General features: G+C 34.7%; 1 non-coding gene across 1 annotated transcript; it reads right to left on the bottom strand.

The window, feature by feature from the left end:
• Positions 1 to 23182: 23182 nt before the first annotated feature.
• Positions 23183 to 23289, bottom strand: LOC141675996 (small nucleolar RNA R71). Its single transcript, XR_012556611.1, has one exon. It is a non-coding gene; the product is annotated as a small nucleolar RNA R71 (small nucleolar RNA).
• Between the last annotated feature and the right edge of the window lie 938 nt (positions 23290 to 24227).

Here is a 24227-nt window from a genome sequence, read left to right as displayed (position 1 = left end):
ACATATTCCTAACAATCTCCCCCAATTTATGTCTACTAGAATTGTAGGCATAAATTTAGAGGGACTTAATGATAAAAAAACACCTTATTACATAGAGATTATTCAACAGTAGATATAACCAATAAGTGCTGCAATTTATTGATAATTATAAAAAAGAAAGTTCATAGAAATCTCATGAGAAATTTTTAAAGGCGCTCCTCTAGTCTGAGCAAATTTATATTTTCTCCTTGAATGTCTAGTCTTCTTTCCCAGCCTTTCATTGTTCTCTTCAATCTGGTCTTGGATTTGTCTGTAGAACTCAGATTCATCTTCAATTGATTGATCCAGCATCTCCTGCATTTCTTTGAAAGTTTCATTGCTTGATACTTTTACCTGATCATCTAATCTGAAGAATCTTCTTATGTTTTTTTCATCCTTGAACTCCATTAGCCAATATGGCCTCAAGTGCACTCTATCCCCAGTGTAATGAATAGGTAAGAATTTTGGGAGTGCATTTGGGTCTCTCCAGCTTTGTCTTATTCTTTCAATCCGGTTGAGTATCTGCTTCTTGGCGTCAATATTAAAGCCAAAGTTTTTCTTGTTTGAGGAGAAAATCTTCACTAAGACATAGAAGCCTCCATTGAGAATCCTATGAAGAGGCCAAGTAAACTCCTTTCCACCCTTATATCTGAATACAAGTCTTTCTGGAAGTTTGTTGTGGGCATCAATAGCTCTCACTTCATCCAGCTCATCCTGATAGAGATTGATGTATGAGAACTCTTTAATGTCATAAATAAATAGTTGATCTCCTTTGTTGACTATAGGTTTAGGCCTGGGTAGAGCAGATTTGGATGGAATAGATTTGAATGGCTTGCTTGGCATGTTCTTGCTTCTTTTAGAGGAGGTTGGAATTGGGAGATTAAGATCAGGAATGGGTAAGCTTTCCCAGTCTATTGGTTCATCCTTTGGAATAATTGGTTCACCATGAAAATTTACTTCAGGATTGACCTTGAATTCAACTTGCTTCATTGTGGGAAAAGTTGATTGATTTTATAGTAGTAGACTGGGTAGACTCAGGTTCATCTTCATTCTCTTCTTTTTATTTAAATTCCAGCTTCCTTTTGGCTCTTTTCTTTCTATACCCCTTACTTGGTTTGTGCTTTGGTTCTTCACTCTTCTCAGTTTCAATTATAATGGCAGGCTTCTGAATTTCTGATTTGGTAGTAATGTTTTCAGCTTGATTCTTAACTTCTAAGGTAGCCTGCCTTTTCTGATGCTTGAGTCTCAGTTTCTCTTCTTTCTTGGCTTCTACAGAATATGAATGTCCATCCATCACACAAATTTCTTTTCCATGTCTGTAGACTTTTGCTATCCTTTTCTTTAAAACTGAGTCTTTGGGATCCTTGATGTTTGCAATAGAGTGACCAAGAAATTTCTTTTCATCAGGCTGTGGAGTTGCATAAACTAGGTCCAAAGGATTCTTGGTAGAATATTTTGATGAATAATTCTTGGGCTTCAAGATCACATTGGCTTTTGACTATCTTCTAGAAGAGGTTTGACCTCTCTCCATATTCCTCAAGCTCATTTCACTGATAGATATTTGTCTCATTTGTGTGAAATATTTCACAGATTTATCTTTCTTTTCAATTGGACCAAAAACCTTTTCAATTCTTTTATCAATATTCTTCATTTGTTCATTCAGCCTGAGCTCAACTGCTAGAATGTTGATCAAGTCAATGATATCTAGAACAGGTGGTTTTGTGAAAGTAATGGCTGGAACTATTACTTTGTGACTTGTATGTGCACATCTTTCTCCCCCTTACTAGCTTGGACAATAGCATCTTTCTCCCCCTTTTTGTTATCATCAAGTAAGGCAGGAGTTTAAGTTTGAGCATCCACCAATTTCTGAAGAAGGAGTGTCTGATGAACTTGGTTGACATGAATCTTGGTGATTGAATTTTCCAATGCTGTCAGCCTAGTGTCCAAAGAATCAATTTTGCTACATAAGTCATAATCCTTCCTGATTTTTTGGTGAATGTCTCTCATTGTAGCTTCAGAAAGTTTAGACTCCATTCTTTCATTGATTTCCTTCTTGACTTGTGCAATGTTTGTCTTGATGTCATCCACATCTTGACTCTGTTTGAGAAATTGAATCTTGTGCATATGTAGAGATTCAAGATGGGCTTGGAGAAGACTTTTGGTCTTGGCATCTGTAGTGGCTTGAAGAGTTATTTGAGTTTGATGGATAAGGTGGAATAGAGTTGATTTAAAATGATGGTCACTGCAGTCCTTGATAAACATCCAGGTTGGAGTGATTGTGCTTGAGCTAGGACCTGCATCTCCCCTATGTCCATGACATCAGCTTCCTTGTTAGAAGCATCTCCAAATGTACCACTAGAATCTAACTCAAAGTCATCACCATCTGTAGGTGGAAGAGAGTTGATTGCATCCTTGGCCCTTAGCATGGAAGCTGTTGTGTGCACCAAGTTTAATGTCCTTTTAGCAGCTTCATTGCCTTGTTCAGCTAGAATTTGATAAGCTGGAACAGGATGTGTAAATGCCTCAGCTTCAAAAGAAACAGAGTTTAAAACAGCTTGATATTCTTGCTGAAATAGCTGCTTCTTTTCTGCCTCATTGACATCCCATAACTCACTGACAATGGGCTCTTCCCATTCTTCCATGGTACCTGCATTTCTCTCATTATCTCTCTTTTGTTCCATCAAGGGCTCCCCTTGGCTTCCTACCCTCACACCTTCACCTTCACCATCTAAGGTGGGACTCCTCTCACTCACTTTTGTCATGCTGGAAGAAATAGCATGCATTAGGTCACTTTTTTCCTCTCTTTTTTCCCAAGAGCAACTCAGCCTCTCACTCAGTTCACTCCCTTCCCTCAATCCTAATAGTGATTGAACAACCACTAGGTCATCCACACTTGTAATATTTGTAGAAATTTCAAGTTGTGTAGAGACTTTCAACGGATGAGTGACATTTGTCGAAATAGTAGTTTTGAATGTCAATGGATAATTGTTGTTAAGTTTATCCGTCGAGAGACAATCACTAGTCGACGAATGATGAATATCCGTCGAGAGAGGAGAAATGATAGAGTTAGGAGTTGAAACTAATGTAGAATCTGTGATGATTGATTTGAGATTATGCACAAATTTCTTAGTAGAACAGAAAGAAATGGAAAGTTAGCCAATAAATCATCTATAAAATGATGCTCACTTGATTTGGATTTTGGATCCTCCATGAGAGTTAATGATGGAGAATCAGGATTTGATGTGTTTATCATGTTCATATCCAGTGAGTTTGTGGGAGAATTTTGTGTTTGAGGTGTTTCAATTATGAGAGATTTTGGCCGTGACTCCACAATTATTGGAGCCACATAAATCTAACTTTGAGATGGTGCAGTAAATGAGTCTTTGACTGCAGTTGGCACTGTGTGTGCACCATGTGACTCCCCCATAAGTTTATATTTCTTCTTTCTAATATAGGTTTGAGGTTGGTCTGTGTCCCTTCCCCTATTGGCTTGTGTTATTGGTTGGGAGCTTGTTTCAATAGTCACATCCTTTTGGGAGGATGTAACTAGTAAAGAGCTTATATCCTTATTGAGCACTACAGTCTGTTGGGAAACTGTAGTGTGGCTGGCTTGGGTCACATAAGCCTCACTCTCCTTATCCTTAGGGTTTCTTCGATGTTCACCCTGTCCCTCACCAACCTTATTCCCCTTCACACTCCCATCTTTGGATTTAGTAGTTTTTGAAACTAATCCCTTTTGAGAGGAACTAGAGTGGGGTTTCTTAGAATTGGATTGTGAAACTTTTGATTTTATGGCTTAGGTAGGCATATGTTTGGTCATTGTCACAGATGCCATTGCCACAGAAGTTTACAAAGAAGCTGGTGGTTGAGAAGTAGTAGAGATAGAATTGTTTACCTTACTTACCTGAGGTTCCTCCATGATTGGAAAATAGATTAGGGGAACCTCACTGTGGTGATTTTTCCTATTTAAATCAGCAATAACTCTCTTCTCTTGGACCCAATAATCAAGCTTATTTATTAGGTTCACAATCAAGAGATCCTTAGAAACATGATTAGCTATCATCATAAAGAATCTAGCATAATAGATGTTCTTATTTCTCTTCTTAATGTCTCCTAATTTGAAACCTAACTCATACATGACAGACTCAATAAATTTATAGTACTTATCACTAAGTAGCATATATAGCATATTAACAAGTGATTATGTAACTGCATCAAAATTGCTTATCTTACTAGACAATGCCTTAATGAAGGAATTACAGAGAAAGCTCTATTCTTTTCTAAGGCCCATCCTCCTAACCTCACCTAACTTGGAAGGGTTAAGAGCATAGGCCATAAAACAAGCATGGCACTGACATCTATGTCTATATGTGGAACTAGTGTATTGTTTTCAGGCAATTGTAAGAAAACTTAAATTTCATCACTATTTAAACAGTAATCATTACCTTTCAGAGTGAAGGCAATAGTTTTGTCTTTGGGGTTGTACACTGTTGTAGTCCATATCTCCTCCACAACATCACAGTAGATTACTAGTGATGCCAACATTGCATAGCTCAGTTTGCAGCCTTGAATGACGTCCATCATTTTGTGATAGGCCTCAGAGGCAGCAATACCCTTGTTCACCAGTGCTACAAAGTTGTTCTTTTCATACACGAATCCAAATTGAGAATTCATCTTGACTACAGGTGCCATTGTTGTGAATGAAAACAGTTACAGGAAAGAGGGGTTTTGGTTTGGAGATGAAGAGAGAGTAGAAATTGCTTTGAGAAAGATAAAAGTAAAATAGAGAATGAAATGGGGCTTATATACTTTCTCAGAAATAAACAAGTAAAAATTAAAAGGTACAGTAAAGTACCCAATGAAATTTGCCCAAAATAGCTATTTAAAAATAAACAAACTATAGAAGTTCTAGAAATTATCCATCGAGATATACTTATAGACTGTAAGTAATTTCAACGGATAAGGAATATAATTAACGGCTATGATGAAAGCAATTCAACGGATATAGATTAAATAGACATCCGTCGAGATGTAAATTACCCAGAAAAATATTTGATTTTCAACAGATAATGAAATTCAACGGATATTCATTTTCAACAGATAATGAACATCCATCAAGATGTTAATTTTGACTTAGCCAAAATTTCATCTTAAAAATTAAATTTTATTCTAGCTGCAATACAAATTGCTTAGACATCAAATTATTTTAAGAATAATTAAGCATACCTAACTCACTTACCAACCTAGTGAAGGTGGACTCATCAAGTGGTTTGGTAAAGATGTCTACAAGTTGCTTCTCACTTGGAACAAAATGGAGCTTCACAGTACCATTCATGACATGTTCTCGAACGAAGTGGTACTTAATGTCAATATGCTTTGTCCTTGAATGCTGCACAGGATTTTCAGTAATGGCAATGGAACTTTTGTTGTCACGGAAGATTGGAATCTTGTCCACTTGTAGACCATAATCCAATAATTGATTTTTTATCCATAAAATTTGTGCAAAATAATTGTCAGCAGCAATATATTCAGCCTCAACTGTAGAAGTAGAGATTGAATTTTATTTCTTACTAAACCAGGACACCAACTTGTTTCCTAGAAATTGACAGGTTCCTGTTGTACTTTTTCAATCAATTTTACAACCTGCATAATCTGCATCTGAATAACCAATTAGATAAGGATACCAAATTCCAGGTCTTAGTGTTCCTTTGAGATATCTAAAAATTCTCTTAATAGCTACTAAATGAGATTCTCTAGGACCAGCTTGAAATCTAGCACAAAGACAAGTAGCAAACATTATATCTGGCCTACTAACTGTTAAATATAAAAGTGAGCCAACCATGTCTCTATAACTTGAAATTTCCACATACTTTTCAGTAGTGTTTAATTCAAGTTTAGTAGCAGTGGTCATGGGAGGTTTTTGCAGATGTGCAATCCATTAGGTCAAACTTCTTTAAAAGATCATAAATATATTTGGTTTGACTAATGAACATTCTATCACTAACTTGCTTAACTTGTAAACCAAGAAAGTAATTTAGTTCTCCCATCATGCTCATTTCATATTTACTTTGCATCAATTTGGCAAACTTTTTGCAAAGTTTTTCATCTGTAGAGCCAGATATAATATAATCTACATAAATCTGAACAAATATACTAGAGCCATTAAATTTTCTAAAGAAAAGAGTTTTATCAATAATACCTCTTGTGAAGTGATTTTCTAAAAGGAACTTTGACAAAGTATCATACCAGGTCCTAGGTGCTTGTTTCAAACCATACAGAGCTTTCAATAGATAGTAGACATAATCTGAAAAGTTGGGGTCTTCAAAACCAGGAGGCTGACTGGCATAGACTTCTTCCTCCAAATCTCCATTCAGAAATGCACTTTTAACATCTATTTGATAGACCTTGAAATTGGCATGGGCTACATAGGCTAGAAAGATTCTGATGGCTTCAATTCTTGCAACATGAGCAAATGTCTCATCGAAATCTATTCCTTCTTGTTGACAATAGCCCTTAGCAACCAATCTAGCTTTGTTCCTGACTACTATGCCATTTTCATCCATCTTATTTCCGAAGACCTATTTGGTGTCAATAGGACTTTGTCTTTAGGCTTGGGTACCAGTTTCTAGACTTTATTCCTTTTAAATTGGTTTAGCTCCTTCTGCATAGCTAAAACCTAACCAGGATCTAACAAATCTTCTTCTACCTTTTTAGGTTCTTCCTGAGATAAAAAGCTGTTATATAGACATTCTTCTTGAGTTGATTTCCTTGTTTGCACTCTTGAAGATGCATCACCAATAATTATTTCAAATAGTTGATCTCTATTCCATTTTCTTTGTTAAGGTATATTAGCTCTAGATAAAGAGGCCTCAAAGTTGTCTTGATATGTGACTGAGTTTTTATTAGAAGAAAATCCCCCTAAGTTTGTGGATCTTTTACTTGAAGACGGGGTTGTTTCACTGTGTGATCTAAAAGGATTTCAACTCCTATTGATGGCTCAACGGATGTTGATCTTTTCCTTTCGATGGATGATGCAGTTTGTCTTTCAACGGATGATGCACTTGGTCTTTTGATGGATGTATAATTACGTACTTCATTTGTTATTGACTTTTCTGCATTATCCTTAGAGATTATTTCTTGATAACTTTCATCATCACTTTCATCACAGTTCATCTCAACATTGTTGAATTTGAGGCTTTCATGGAAACCTTCATCTTGCAGTCCTTCGATCTTCTTATCATCAAACACAACATGTACAGATTCCATAACAATGTCGGTTCTTAGATTGTAGACTCTGTATGCCTCTCCAACTGCATACCCAACAAAGATGCATTCATCTACTTTGGCATCAAACTTTCTATGTTGTTCTATTTAATTCCTTAGAATATAGCATTTGCAGCCAAAGACATGAAGAAAGTTCAGTGTTGGCTTCTTGTTCTTGAACAATTGATAGGGAGTCATGCATTTTGCTTGATTGACCAAAAAAAATATTCTGAGTGTAGCATGCAGTATTTAAATCTCTGCCCAAAAGTATGTTGGTAACTTTGATTCTTCTAGCATTGTTCTGGCAGCTTCAATAAGAGATCTGTTCTTCCTTTCCACCACTCCATTTTATTTTGGGGTTCTTGCTGCTGAAAACTCATGCATGATTCCATTTTCTTCACAAAACAACCTCATAACAGAATTCTTGAACTCAGTTCCATTGCCACTCCTAATTCTTCTAACTTTGAGATCAGGATGATTGTTGACTTGTTTTATATGATTTATAATGATTTCACTAGCTTCATCTTTATATTTGAGAAAATATGTCCAAGTGAACTTTGAGAATCATCAACAATCACTAGGAAATATCTTTTCTTTGAGATTGACAATGCATTGATTGGTCCAAATAAGTCCATATGCAGAAGTTATAGAGGTTCTTCAATTATAGATTCAAGCTTCTTCTTGAATGATGCCTTGATATGCTTTCCCTTTTAACAGGCATTACACAGTCCATCCTTTGAGAACTTAACTTGATGAATGCATATGACAAGATCTTTCCTGACTAATTCATTCATAGTCTTGAAGTTTATATGGGACAGTTTCTTGTGCCACAGCCGACTTTCATCTTGACTTCCTTTGCTGAAAAGACAAGTAATAAAATTTGCAATTGATGAGTTGAAGTCAGCTAGATACAAATTTCCTTTTCTCACTCCAGTGAGAACCACTTTGTTGTGTTTCTTGTTTATCACAACACAGGCCTCAGAATTGAATGTTACTGAGTTGCCCTTGTCACATAGTTGGATGACACTCAAGAGACTGTGTTTGAGTCTATCCACTAGAGAAACTTCTTCAATGATGACATTGTCTATTAAAATCAAGCCATATCCCATTGTATACCCTTTGCTGTCATCTCCAAAAGTAATACTAGGGCCAGCTCTCTCCTTAAACTCAGTGAGTAGGGTAGAATCTCCAGTCATGTGCCTTGAGCAACCACTATCTAGATACCATAGATTCTTTCTGTTTCCCTGCATACAACAAAATCGAATCAAGTTAATTTTGGTACCCAAGTCTCCTTGGGTCCTGCTTTGTTAGCCTTCTTTTTAGGTTTCTTAAGCTTTTCCTCATTTAACTTAGGTGACTGAGATTCAACCTTAGTCATTAGAGTAGGGCTTTGAAAACCATTCATCACAGCAGAGTTATCATGCACATGTTGGTTAAAATAAAATGGCATACTTTGTGCAAATAAGTTATTCCAGGAAGGCATGCTAAATAGCATTTGAGGCATATTAAATACAGCATAGTAGGGATTTTGTGCAAATGGGTAAATTGTGCATTCAGATTATGCGCAGGCATAACAGGAATGAAATTCAAAGGCAATGTAGGCATGTTGGGAAATGAGGGAAGTGTAGACATGGATGTAGGCATAACAGATTTGCAATTAACAGACAAGTGATTAACACTACCACACTTAACACATATTTTTCTAGGAGCATATTTGTCATGTGTGTAGTTATTATGTTTGTTAATACCCACTTTTCCATTACTATTGTTTTTCCTTTTTGAGTCTGCTTTAGGCTCAATTCTCTCCAATCTGTCATTCGATTGCTTAATTGGCAGATGTCCTACATCAGCTCTCTTGTTTTCCTTGACTTGACTTGTTTCTCCTGTGACAAAGTTCTTGGAAACTGATCCATATTTTTCATTTAATTTAGCTAGCTTGACTTTTCTAACTGGCTTTCTTTCACTCAATGGATGTGGTTCTTTTTCTTTTGACGAATGAATCTTTTTATCTTTTGACGGATAATCTTCATTATCTGTTGAATCCATATCCGTTGAAAGTCCTTCTACCAAACTAGGATCCAGTTTCTCTTTACTCTTTTTCCAGGCTTCCTCACAGAAAGACTCTATACCTTGAACTTTGGTAATTTGAGTATGGACATCTCTAGATGATTTCCAAGCCTTAATTACCTCATGTTCTCGCTCAAGTTGCTTTCTTAAAATCTCCTCTTTCTTTAAGGATTCAGTCAATTCCTCCTTAGCAATTCTACACTCTAATTTCAGTTTCTCAAACTCAATAAATTGAGTTTCTAACACAGCATTTCTCTCACTTAAAAACAGATTATTATCTTTAATTCTTGTGTTCGCTTTGGTGACTGATTTAAGTTTAACACGCAAATGATATAACTCCGTGGACATGTAATTTATAGCATCATTACACTCATCTTTAGAAAGATGTGCTAGGTTAGTGGTGATTACTTGATTGCTGGAAAAACTAACTTCTGATTTATCTAATTTAACCATCAGGGCTAGGTTGACAAAGCTGGTTTCTTCATCTTCATCTATCCCATCAGCAGCCCAGTCATTTTCCTGAGTCAAGAAAGCCCTCTCCTTTTGTTTGAGCAGTTCAAAGTACTTCTTTTTGTAATCCACAGGCTCAAACTTCTTTTTCTCAGAATCAGGCTTTCTGCATTCACTTGCAAAATGACCACTGAAGCCACATTTGAAACACTTGAATTTGGAATTATCCACCATGTTTCTATTTGTCCTAGTTGCTTCAAAATTCTTCTTGAATTTGAGCTTGACAAACCTTCTTAACAGAAAAGCTAGATGTTCATCTATATTTTCCATTTCATCTTGACTAAGATGATCTTTATGCTCAGCCACTAGCCCCTTTCCTTTGCCTTCACAAACCCTAGAGCTTGGTACATATTCCACAACTTCAACCTTCATTTCTTTCCCTCTCTCTTGCTCAGCTACCAGTGCTATAGATCCTCCCTTCTTCCTTCCTTTCTCTATTTGCTCATCTTGTTCTAACTCAAGTTCATAAGTTTTTAGAATCACATACAGTCTTTCCAAGGTGAACTCCTTGTAATCTTATGAATTTCTGAGAGAGACAGTCATAGGCTTCTATTCTTTTGGTAGAGATCTAAGGAACTTCAGGTTTGAATCTTTTCTCTGATAGACCCTTCCATGCAGCTTCAGAGCATTCAGTTATTATTTAAATCTATTCAAGATGTTACTTAAGGATTCATTGTCTTCACAATGAAAGTTCTCATACTGCTGGATTAAAAGTTGCATCTTGTTTTCCCTCACTTGTTCAGTTCCATCATATATATTTGAATTATATCCCAAATATTCTTAGCAGTTTTGCAATTGATGATATTATTAAACATATCTCCATCAAGACCATTGAATAAAATATTCATGGCCTTTTTATCTTTATATATTTGCTCAATATTTTCATCTGTCCATTCTGCTCATGGCTTTGGAACAATTTTCTCATTGCCTACAGCACCATCAGCATCTGTAGTAGCTCTTCGAGGAACATAAGGGCCTTTCTCAATGCAATCAACATACCTTCCATCTTGAGAGATTAGATGCAGATGCATTTTCACCTTCCAATGGTGATAATTGTCTTTATCCAAGAACGAAATCTTCACTCCAACATCCTTCCTGCTCATCTTGTTAGTTGCCTTGATCTTTAAACTCTTAGTGTGTCAAAAACTTGCTCTAATACTAATCGTTATTCCCAAATAATCTAACAACTAAAATTATAGAAGGGGGGTTGAATGTAATTCTTAATTTCTTTTCAATTTTAAGAACTTCTCACAAATATAAATATATCAGTGTTTGAATATGCAAAAATACAAAATGAAAATATAGAAGTATTCAAACACAAAGTAATTAAACACACGGATTAAAAATTTTCTGGTGGATTGAACTTACCCACCAGAGATATATATATTGATGAGAACTCTATGATGCAAAAATGCACAAATCTGCTTACAAGTATGATACGCTTAGAACATAGAAATTCTTAACAGATACAGATTTTTCTATTGCTCAGTTCTTGTTTGCATAATTTTCAACTTGCTACTCTTGGTTTATATATCATCAAGTTATATGATAAAAAGACAAACTATTAAGACAAAAGTGTCTTAGTCTGATTACATGCTGCTCCATTTCTCCATCCGACATCTTTGTATTTCTTCAAGTTATCATGGAAGTGTAAATGCTTCTTTGTTCTCTAAAACCTGTTAACAAGCTTCCACATTCCCTTTGCATATAATCAACCCATGTGGCTGTCAAGTCACTATCAACTGCTTTTTGAATTTGATCATCCGTTGAAACTCTGTTGGATCATCCGTTGAAACTTTGTTGGATTATCCACTGAGAGTCTAGTTGATCATCCGTTAAAACTCTAGTTGATCATCCGTTGAAATCTTTGTAGAACATCCGTTGAGAGTATCTTCATAGTAGTTAACTCTATTTCATTTATGTAAGATTACGAGGCATCTAATATTTACAATTAGCCAACCTATTTTGCATATCAATCTAGTAGTCAACATGACTTAGAATATCCTACAACTTCTAGTTCTCTAAGGCATTACAATATGCAGGAATGTGCTACCAAAACTTATTTAAGCATAAGCTACTCTTTCAACGGATGACAGAGTACATTATCCGTTGAAAGCTAAAAATACACTTAGTCAAGTCTACTAAGGTGTTTTTGTAGCATATCATCAAGTCTACGACATATTCCTAACATAAGAAAATGAGCATGTAATAACTTTGTTCAAGACATTGACCCAACTTAATAATCTAGATGTTTGTTGTTTGGAAGATTCAGTTTCAGTTTTTTAAAGGTTATGTAAGAAAGGAAAATTATTGTAATGGTGGGTTTTTTATGAAGTAAATTGGGTCAAGGCATGTTTATTTTGTAAGTAGGGAAAATGTTTTGAGCTATATAGCTCACAGAGGAGCGGGTACGTGCTTCAAGTTTTAGTATCTAATGCTAAAATTAATGAGAGTTCCATGCTATATTTAATTTTTGGTCACGACAAAGAGCAACTTTCACTCTAATTTGATTTATATATCGCTTTTCTTTTCTCTTTTATTATCTATTTTTAAAATATGAATGAGAATCCCAAATTTTCAGATTTGTACACGTGAAGTTTTAAGACTTGAGAAGTAGCTAATACCTTCCTTCAATTTGATCGATTCTTTAACTGGTAGCTAATCAAATTCATTTGTTGTTATCAAAGGTAACCTAGTTATTCTAACGTATTCCGTTTCAAAAAAAATTTCTCCAAATTTAGAATTGTTGCGTTCAATTGAGGTGCCTCATTCCCGGATTTTAAAACTTTTAACTTGTTATGGTAAAGTGTTAGGCCAGCCACATTACATATTCTATAATGTTGCATTGAAAATCAAGGAAATGGGGTTTGATCTTGGGATTCTAGATGTGAGTTATTTAGAAGCTTTACTTTTTCTTATAATGAGATTATGTTCTTGTTCGAAAAACTGTCGTCTATCATGTGTTTTAATGAGAAGATAATTAGAGAAATGATAGAGTTCTTTCTGTATAAATTGCAGTGGCCGCTGTCTAAATTGGTGAATAACCCTGCACGTACTGGTGTTGATAAATTGCATATGTAAGATTTTTATGGTATCAACGATATTGGATAAGACTGAGCGAAGGTTCGTAAAGGACTTTGTAGATCCACATAATGACAAAGTTCCTGAGGTAGTGGAGGCATACACATTTAAAGAAAAGAGAGAGTTAAGTCTTTCATATGATATTCATTTTACACTAGTTGTATCATCAAATTATAAGTGAAATCCATTATTTTCATTTCTCGCATGATGAAACAGCAAGATATAATTCATTGAAATGAAAATTTATCACTGAAATTAACTGTCATATAGGATTCTATTTTTGCTTCAAGTTTTGAAAACATCTTAATGGTAGATTAATTCTTTTTACGATATATATGGGTTCTCTTTCTTAAATCTGGATGCTAGATAACTTAACTATGATATATTATATATTATGCTTGATTTTCAAGAACTCGTGGATGGCACGTGTAGTATTGGAAATCCTTAATTGATTAGCTTTTTTCAATCTGAAATATTATTTATGGGTCAGTCTCATAGATTAAAAATATTCTATTTTTGCAATCAATTTTCTTTTGTTAATAATGTCCTCCCAATAAGGGTGAAAGATGGTCCAAATTACTTGAATTGTATCATGATTATGGAAAAATTAGCCATCAGTTAATCTGATTTTTATTCTATTTTCTCTTTGAAGAAGCTAATATATATTTGTATAAGGGTAATTAAACCCATGACCATGACCATGACCTTTGGTTCCCTTTAATTTTAAATAAAATTAGTTACTCAATTTATGATTGTGCAATACTTAATTAATGACAATTTCTGTTAGGTTGTGTGGAAGGTCAGGGTATGTGTTTTGATCTTTATCTTATTGTTGATGTCCGATATTGTATTTTTATCACTGACCTGACACTTGTTTCTTGTGAGATTTTGGGACACTCTTATTACTAATAGTTAGATCTTTTCTACCTTTCCATGTTCAAGAAACGACTATTATCATGATTTCTATCGAGAAGCTTGTTGTTAATGGAAATTAATTTGTCCTTTCCCATCTTGGAGTACACTAATGTTACAAGTTAAATATTGTTCAAAGGTATTCAATATGGCATATTTTGGCGTCAAACAACATTATTGAAAGTTTTTCGATAATACCCATACTCGGGTAAGGGTATTGGACACGGATTGAAATATCGATTTCTTAGTTTTTACTAAATTTTGGAGTTTAGATATGGTTCCAAAATTTTTACAGGTGCAAGACTGCAAGAAACTCGCATATAAGTGTACTATGTGTAAGTGAAACTTTTATATTTTTAAATCTATTTTACACTTTTAGGAAGAATGTCTTCTACAAATAAAACTTGAACAAGTAATTATATATGTCACTTTCATAGCACTTTATATTCCAAAAATCCTGGATAGGAATTTTCTGGCTCTGAAAAACACTAGGTAATTAGTATGACCCATGATATAAATATTGTGTTATTATAATGTTTTAATTTACTTTCTTTACTTAAATATAGAGCTGAACAACTTTATTTTAAGGACTGACTATCTTAGTCATTTCTACAATTTTTTTGATAAATTACAGTGGAAATGAAGCACATTGTCCTCAAAGTATCTCCAAGAAGCTCCTCATTCAGTTCATAAAGCTAAATTTTAAGGGAGATGGAATATAAACAAACTCTGACAAGCTTCTAAAACTCATACAGTTTTTCTTGATCCTTTAATTTTTATAATTGTGCATTATTTTTGCTAAGATGTGAATTTTTTCCAATTGATGATCCACATCCAGATATATTGGTACTTATAAAACTAATTTCACTTTCCTGTTGAAACTTTATGATAAATTTATATGGGTCTTGACTCTTGATTTCTCACCTTCTATTACCCAGCTATGGAGATTAGTTATTTTCACCAACTCAAATTAGCCTCCTAAATTATCCTTTTCAGAGCATTTTTTTTTAAATTTCCAGAGCAATATGTATTGCATTAGCCCCTATATACAGAATTTGTATCATATTATTGTATCTAATATCTAATGCTACAAATACCTCTGAAAATTAAAAAAAATGCTCTAGAAATAATGTTTCCCTTGCCTCTCTAATAATGCAATTATGTCTATGTTCAAGAAATAGCCATTTACCTTTATTGTGAGAAGAGAATTGATGAAAAAGATACAACTCGTACCGTGTAAAAATTTGTATGTTGCAGATACCGTCATTGAGGAGACCAATGTTATTGGTTATACGTTGTATAACCTAATAGTTAGAATCTAGTACCAAACAAGTTATAACATCATTAGCAAAAGATTTGTCATTTTATTTGCTTAAAATTGATTATCTTTCAAAACCATTGGTTCATTTCCATAATGATCCTCTTTAATTGGTTCAAGTTTCTGATGACAAGTGCAATAAAAGTACATTTCAGTACATATGAAAGGCCTTTGATATGTTGTCATATTAAAGGCTTGGAAGAATGATTTGATTCGGGAAAGTAATTTAATATTTGATAAAGATTTTTATTTTCTAATGAAAGTATCGATAAGATACTTTCAGTGTTCAGAAATAATCCATTTCTTTTTTGTATTCGGTACGTAAATTTAGATGGTTCTGTTATCTTTAGTGAAGAAGATGAGTAAAAACTCTGTAATTCATCGATAGAAAAACTATATTACAAAACATAGAGTGTCATCTAATATATATAAAATATATAAACTCTATATTATTTACAAATTGGCGTGAAAAATAGTTATAACAGAATAGATGATTTGGAGATGTGTCATGAGCTTGTTGTATTACCACTAGGCTGCTAATGTGTTGCTAACTGTATAATTATATTTCTTCTATCCCCCCTCAAGTTGGGAGCTGGTGAAGCAACAGATTCCAACTTGAAAAGCAAGTGAGACATGTGAGGAGAATAAATTATCTTTGTAAAGATATCAGCCAAATGGCTAGTGGTAGGTAAATAAGTTAACTGAAGTAAGCCCTCTGAAACCTTACCTCGTGTAAATTGACAATCTACCTCGATATGTTTTGTTCTTTCATGAGATACGGGGTTTTTAACAATGTGGAGTGCTGACTGGTTATCACAATGAAGCATTACTGGGGTTAAATTTGTCGCACCCAATTCTTCTAAAAGTCGAACAACCCAGGTGACCTCTGAGGAAGCTAACGTCATGGCTCGATACTCATATTTTACACTTGAACGAGAACTAGTTGCCTGCTTCTTAGATTTCTAGACAATCGGAGAATTACCTAATAAAAGTACATACCCAATGACGGATCTTCTCAAATCTGAGCAGGAATCCCAGTCAGAGTCTGAGAAAGCCTAAAGGGTGAGATTAATAGATCTTTATAATAAGATACCTTGGCCAGCAGTGTGATTAACATAACGTAATGTATGAATGAGTTCCTGTAGATGAGAAGAACGAGGCATGTGCATATATTAACTTAACACCTGCACATTATAACTCAAATTTGGCCTAGTGTTAGTCAAGAAATTGAGCTTGCCAATGAATGATCTATAGACATCAGGGTCTAGTAACAAATCACCCTTATAAATAGTTAACTTTAAATATAAAAGAAGGAGAGTAGCAACATTAGCAGATACATCAAAAGGACAATCCTGTAATAACTCCTGCATGAATTTTTTCTGGCTAATAGCAATCTCATTAGCTAAATAGGTGATTTCAATAATTGGAAAATAATGAAGGATGCCCAAGTCTTTAATACTGAAGGTGGAATGTAAATGTGCCTTTATTGAATTAATTTGGGAAATACTACTTCTTGTTATGATTATGTCATTTATATATATAGCCATTATTGTGATCTCAGAACCCATCTTATGAATAAACATACTATATCCTGCTTGGATTGAACAAATCCATATTGAGCAGCTCAAGAGATAATTTATCAAACCATTTTCTGGATGATTCTCTTAATCCATACAGTGACTTTCTTAACCTACAAACTATATTTGGTGGATAGAAAATTCCTTTAGGCATTTTCATATAGAACTCTTCCTATAAATCTCCATGCAGGAAGGCATTGTTCACATCGAGCTGAAATAACTTTCACTTCTTACTAGCTGCCAAAGAAACCAGACATCTGACAGTACTCATTTTTACAACTTGGGAAAAAGTTTCCCAAAAATTAACACCAATTTTTTGATTATATCCATTAGCCACTAATCTGGCCTTACACCTTTATAGAGAACCATCGGCATTTAACTTCACCTTATACACCTATATACAACCAATGGGTTTAGTATTCTTAGGTAAAGGAACTAAGTCTCAGGTCTGATTCTCTACAAGGACCTTAAACTTATCATTCATAGCTTCCACCAAAGGGGGTGTTGAGAAGCCTCCTTATAGCAAGAAGGTTCAGAGATTGATTTGCTAACAAGGACAGATGTGATGAAGGCGAAGATTGAGCAGCAATGAGATTGCACCAATGTTTAGTAGACTTGGATTTACCATTGTTATAGACATAATCTGAAAAATAAGAGGGTTTTTGTCTTGTTCCGGTGGAATGTCTAACAGGAAGGACAAGTCGAGAAAAAATTAAAGTACTATTAGGATTATCAACAAGAAGAGATTCACTTGTAGAATTTTCAGAAACAGTAGGAGATGGAGTTTCATGAAAAAAAATCATAATCAGGTAAATCAGTGATAGTGGGATTATGAGTAGTTACAGAAGATGGTGAAATATCTTGGATATTGGATTCAGATGAGTCAATAGCAGTAGTAGTAGATAAGAATATATCAGTATAAAAAGATGAACTGGATGATCTAGGAGAATTGGAATGATAAGGAAAATGGGATTCATAAAAATGAACATCCCTTGACATACTCACAGTATGATGAAGTAGATCATAAAACCTATAACCTTTCTAGTTATTGGAATATATCAAATATATACAAGCAGTGGCTCTTAGATCAAATTTATATTTATTATGTTTAAGAGTAGACACAAAGAATAAACATCCAAAAGTCCTTAAATGGTCCAGTGGAGGTTTTATTTTGTACAACATAAAATAAGGTGTTTGAAAATTGACACTCCCAAGCTGCATTCTATATATGAGGTAAGTAGCACAAAAAATAGCATCTCCCCAGAATTTATAAGGAAGCTTAACATGAACTAATAAAGCTCTAGAAGTATCAAACAAGTGCCTATGCTTTATCTCCACAACACCATTTTGTTGTGGAGTGTAAGCACAGGTTGTTTGATGAATTATACCCTTTTTGAAAAATATTTTTTTACAAAAACATATAAATAAATCCAAAGCATTCTTTGTCCTTATAGTTAAGACATTTTTTTGAATTGAATCTCAACAAACTAGAAAAAAGATTCTAGTATAGGGCCAACATCTGATTTATATTTCAAAAGATGTACCTAGGTGATCCTGGAAAAATCATCAACAGTTGTGACAAATTGATTACATCCAGTCAAAGACTTGGTCCTATATGAACCCCAAAGATCAACATGTAAGTGTTCAAAGGCTTTAGAAGTCTTGATACTACTAACAAAAAAAAGAAAGTCTTGTCTGCTTAGCAGAATGAAAAATTTGACATATACATGAATCAATACATTTTTTTATAGGTAAATCAGGAAATAAGAATTCGATCTGAGAGAATGGTAGATGACCTAGTCTGAGATGCCAAGTTTTAACTACTTCAACATATTTAAGACAAGCAAGGCCAACTGAAGTAGAAAGAGATAAACCTAAATTTTCCACATAGTAGAGGCCATTTGTGATTTTAGCAAGATGAATCTGAGGCATTTCTTGAAAAGGGCCCTGAAAAAAATAATTATTAGAAGTAAAAAGAACTTGACAATGTAAGTTTGTACTAAGCATTCTGATAGAAATCAATCTGAAGTGAAATTCAGGGACATGTAGGACTTTGTTCAAAGTTATTTCATTATTTAACTTGACAGATCCTATATGTAAAACTTTGACTCTAGTTCCATCAGGTATAGTTATATAACTATCAAGTTCTTGAATAGATTCATACTGATCAAAACTATCCAAATTGGGGCATATATGATCAGTTTCCCCACTATCTATTATCCACTGTTGATTAAGATTAGATAAAAAAACGGTATGTACCTCCTAGTAAGGCATGTTTAGGCTCAATTAAAGTAGAAGCAACATTAAAAGAATCTTTCAAAAAATAGTAAATGATATAGTTTGTTGTATAGCTCTATCAATTGATTATAGCTCCAAAGAAACAGTTGGACAATTATCAGAATTAGATGCATTTCCTTTTTGATCCTTACCATTTGCCTCAAGGGTATGTTGAGTTAGTGCTGGAATCTTCCTAGCATCATTCTTAGTCTAAAAGCCTGGTCGATAGACATGGAGCTAGCACCTCTCCATGTTGTGTCTAGGTCTTTTGCGGTGATTCCAAAAGTAGTGTGGCTTAGCTCCCTTTCTGGTGAAGGAATTAGAAATGGCGCTTCTAGCATTATTTTCAACATTATTTATTATGGGAAAATCAGTAACAATTGATTTGTTCTTAGTATTGAAGTTAATCTGAGTCTTGAACCTCTTTCCGTCAGCATAGAAAGCTGGTCTCTATTTGACTAGTCATCTGAGACATCTCCTTGTGTCTCTCTTCTTGAACAAACACGCTGTAAGTCTGAAAAAGATTTGGTAATGGATGCATCATCAAAACGTTGCCACGTACAGTTGCAAAATTCTCATTAAGTTTCATCATAAATTGAAGTAGATCTTTGATCTTCCTGTTGTTGTTTGATTCTTTTGAACACGTCACATGTACATTTAGTAAAAGTACTGTGCGGTAGGGGGTTAACATCACTGATTCCATGTCAGATGGTTTTTATCTTTGTAAAAAACTCAAAACGGAGTCCGAACTCTGTCTAATGTCCAACAGTTGTTGTTCAAGGAAAAAAATATGTGCCATAGAAGTATAACCATATCTTCCTTCAAAGTCATCCAAATTTCTTGCAGCAGTTCTCGTGAACAAGACGCTTTTGGCAATTATTTAATCTAGATTAAACAACAACCAAAAAATAACAAGATCATTGCACCTAGCCCAAAACTTATGATCATAGAAGTAACATCTAGTTATGGTATAACACCGTTAACAAAACCTAGCTTATTCTTCACTAACAAAGTAAGCATCATTGAACGTTTCCACACAACAAGAAAACAAGGCTAAATACAACCGCACAAATACAGCCGACATCAAATTCAACCATTTCTGGTTGAATTTAAAGGGCGCGGCTAAATTCAACCGCATACGGTCGTATTTATATACGGTCATATTTAGGCGGTCGAAATTAATACTAATTACAACAGAATAAATACAACCGTATTTATATGCAACCGTATATGGTTGAGTTTAGTCGTGCTCCTAAATTCAACCGCATTCGTTCGAATATAGCCTTGCCAAAAAATGGAGGAAATTTTCCGGCCAACGAATTTTGTACTAAATTCAACCGATTTCGGTCGAATTCGATTTTAAAAATGGTGGAAAATTTCTGAAAAAAATATAGAATAAAATTTACACGAAATTTATATTTTAGTTCTTTCAAAAAAGATTATTATGGTAGTTTGATATCTATGGTTCAATTAATAATTATAATTTGAGTTTCAATTTATTTTTTATTTTTTTAAAATTATAATACAACGATACGGATATGAATATTGTCAAAAAAAAAGTTCACGAAAAAATGTAAGTAAATTGAATATTTAAATTTTAACTATTTTTACAAATTGAATTTAGGGGTGAGATCCTAACACTAAATAGTTCGACTAGTACTTTTTACTAGTGTTTAGTCTCAGAAAAATAATTTATGAATTTTCCAACCATAAGGATTTGAAGATCTATATATATTAGTAATATGATAAAAAATTTAGAAAAAAATAAATTTATTTGGTTTGCTATTTAACAGTCAACTAGTAGTTTGACCAGTATTTCTTAGTAGTGTTTAGTCCCATATTAATGTTTCAATTTTTTCAAAATAATTTATGAATGATCCAACCATAAGGATTTGAAGATCTATATATATTAGTGATATGATAAAAAATTTAGAAAAAAATAAATTTATTTGGTTCTATTTTAATAGTCAACTAGTAGTTTAACCAGTATTTCTTAATAGCGTTTAGTCCCATATTAATGTTTTGATTTTTTCAAAATAATTTATGAATGATCTCTTGAGTGGAATTTATGACACTTTATTACGCTCCGTAAAGCTTTGAATTTATGCGTTTGTACTCAAGTTGTTAAGTGTTTTAACGTGTTTTGGAGTGTTTTTGCATTTTAGGCATTATCTAGGTAATCTAGTGAATTAGCATTATTTTGGTACAAATTTGGTGTCAAGGTGGTGTTGGAATAAAAGCTCGTAGAAAGCCGGCTCAAATCTACAAGAAAAATGAAGTCAAGTTCTGGAAGAAGCCCAGCGCGCCCGCGCTGATCAAGTGTGCGGCCGTGCTCGAAGTTCAGAAAGCCAGCGCGTCCGCTCTAATCAAGCGCGCGGCCGCGCCAAGTCGGGATGCAGAATTCTGATTCTACTCTAATTCAAAATTAGAAGACTTCTCTGCTGATTAGGGATGCTATATAAATAACTATAGGTCATTTTTAATAAGATATCAAGCTAGAGACATATCAAGGAGAGCCATAAGAAGACCGTATTAGCACGATTCAACAAAGACGAAGATGATCTTGTTTTTACTTGTGAATCTTTATTTTAAGTTGTAACTTGGATGCTAGTTTTCTTATTTGTGAACCTTAATCTTGTTTTGTACTTGGTTTTATTTATTCGTTATAAAGACTATATTTGTTATACCATGCTTTCATCGGAACCCACGTTGATGATAAGTCCGATTATGGGCTAATCATTATCGTGGGCTTCTAACAGATTTATTTATAGATTTCTGTTAAATTGTTTTGATGCCTTAGTGTGTGGTGATTGTATGATAACCTAGTATTGGTTGTGCGTATTCGTCTTATGAGCGTCGCGAACTTATAAGATAGTGTGTTAATTCTTAATGAAGCGAAAGTGAATTTAAGGATTTAGAACTTGCCATGCTAGCATAGGTTCATGTATTTGTTATGCATGATTCGTAGGTAATTTTAACCATCTTGCTTGCTCTATGTAATCAAGATAGATAACTTGTGCTTTAACCGTTATGTTGTCAAATTCTATAGACATATAGGGTCTCAATATAATTGGTGTCTATTCAGCTTCTATCTCTTTTGTGGATGTCTGTTAGTATGGTACTCGTGCAACGAAAGTTGGCGTTTATCAGTTTCGTGTTATCTGATTAATGTCATCACCATTACATGCTAAGGTGAGAACAATGAGGCTATTGAATGAAGTATTTAATGAAGTTATAATCCCATATTTGTCATATATATTAATTCAGTCAATCTTATTCTCTTAGTTATAATTGTTAGTTTAATTTTTAGTGATAAACAACCTCAATTTGTTATCATCTAGCACTGAATGATAACCATATGTTGTTGCTTAAGTGCGTGATTTAATTAGTTAACCAAGCCAGTCTCTGTGGGAATGAACTAGAAAAGATTCTATACTACTTGCGAACTCGTATACTTGTGTGTATTATTAGCGCGTGTTTAGCGACTAACAAGTTTTTGGCGCCGCTGCCGGGGACTGCAGTGTTAATTTATAGTTTATGTGCTTTCCATCAGTGGTCGTTAAAGTTCATTGAATCGGACATTGTTACTTATTTGTTTCCTTGTCTTATTTAAGGTATTCTAGCGAGGGTGTATGCATACGCGTTCGCGTACTCATAAGAGAACTCTGGATAAAGTCGAGGAAGAACTTGTGGTGGTTCGCAGGGAAGTTTTTGAGGAAGAAAAGAAGGTAGAAGAAGAAGAGAAAGTCGAGGAACTAGCTTTAGTAGAGATGGGTGATCAAGCAGAAAACTCTAAGGCTTTGATAGACTATTCTCAGCCTAAGATTAATGACATTCAGTCAAGCATCATCAGGCCAGCCATCAGGGCTAAGAATTTTGAGATCAAGTCAAACATGATTTAGATGATACTGAACTCAGTTCAGTTTGGGGGTTCTCCTACTGAAGACCCCAACATGCACATCAGGGATTTCATCAAGATCTGCGACACGTTCAAGTTCAATGATGTGACTGAAGATGCTATCAAGCTGCGACTCTTCCCATTCTCTCTGAGGGACAAAGCTAAGTTCTTGGTACATTTCTACCAGCAGGGTCTATCATCACGTGGGAAGATCTTGCTCAAAAGTTTCTCACTAAATTCTTCCCTATGGCGAAGAATGTTACAATCAGGAATGCTCTTACTCAGTTTGCTAAGCAAACTGGAGAATCTCTGTGTGAGGCTTGGGATCGATATAAGGAGATGTTAAGGAAGTGCCCACACCATGGCATGCCTTATTGGATGATTATTAACTATTTTTACAATGGATTGGGTGCTACTTCTAGACCCATGCTTGATGCAGCATCAGGAGGAGCCTTGTGGGCCAAGAGCTACGATGAAACTTATGAATTAATTGAACTGATGGCTGCTAACGAATACCAGAATCCTTCCCAAAGACTGACTCAGGGAAACCTAGAAGGAATTCTGGAGTTGGATGCAACAACCGCTATAGCTGCCCAACTTAAGGCTTTGATGATGAAGGTGGACACTTTGGCTAATTATGGGGTTAATCAAATCACTAGTGTCTGTGAGCTTTGCGTTGGTACCCATGAGACTGATCAGTGTGCAATTTCTAGTGAATCAGCTCAGTTCATGAGCAACTTTCAGCGTTCGCAGCAGCCCGTGCCAGCCACTTATCATCCCAACAATCGTAATCATCCTAATTTCAGTTGGAGCAACGTTCATAATGCGGTTCAACAGCCTTATCAGCAGTATCCAGTTAAGCAGTACAACCCTTCTGGTTTTCAGCAACCACAATATGCACTAAGACAGCAACTCCAGCTGTAACAAGCTAATGAAAAATCTGAACTAGAGGAGTTGAAGCTTATGTGCAAGAGTCAAGCTTTTTCTATCAAGACCTTGGAAAATCAAAAATTTCCAATGCCTTGCTAAATCGTCAGCCTGGTATGCTACCTAGTGACACTGAAGTGGCAGGAAAGCGGGAATCTAAGGAACAGGTAAAGGCAATCATTTTAAGGTCTGGAAAGGTTGCGAATCCCGAACAAACTCAAGGGTTGACTAAAGAAGTTGGGGCTGAGAAAGAAGTAGAGCAACAGGAAGTTGAAGTGGAACCAAAGAAGACTACTATTGAACACACTCCTCCTGGGGGTAATAGAGGGGAGAAATAAATCTATCCTCCACCGCCTTTTCCTAAGCGATTGCAAAAGAA

The sequence above is a fragment of the Apium graveolens genome, chromosome 7 (genome assembly GCF_009905375.1).
Source record: "Apium graveolens cultivar Ventura chromosome 7, ASM990537v1, whole genome shotgun sequence".
NCBI lineage: Eukaryota > Viridiplantae > Streptophyta > Magnoliopsida > Apiales > Apiaceae > Apium > Apium graveolens.
The sequence above is the reverse complement of the archived record's forward strand: the minus strand, read 5'-3'. Positions and strand labels throughout refer to the sequence as shown.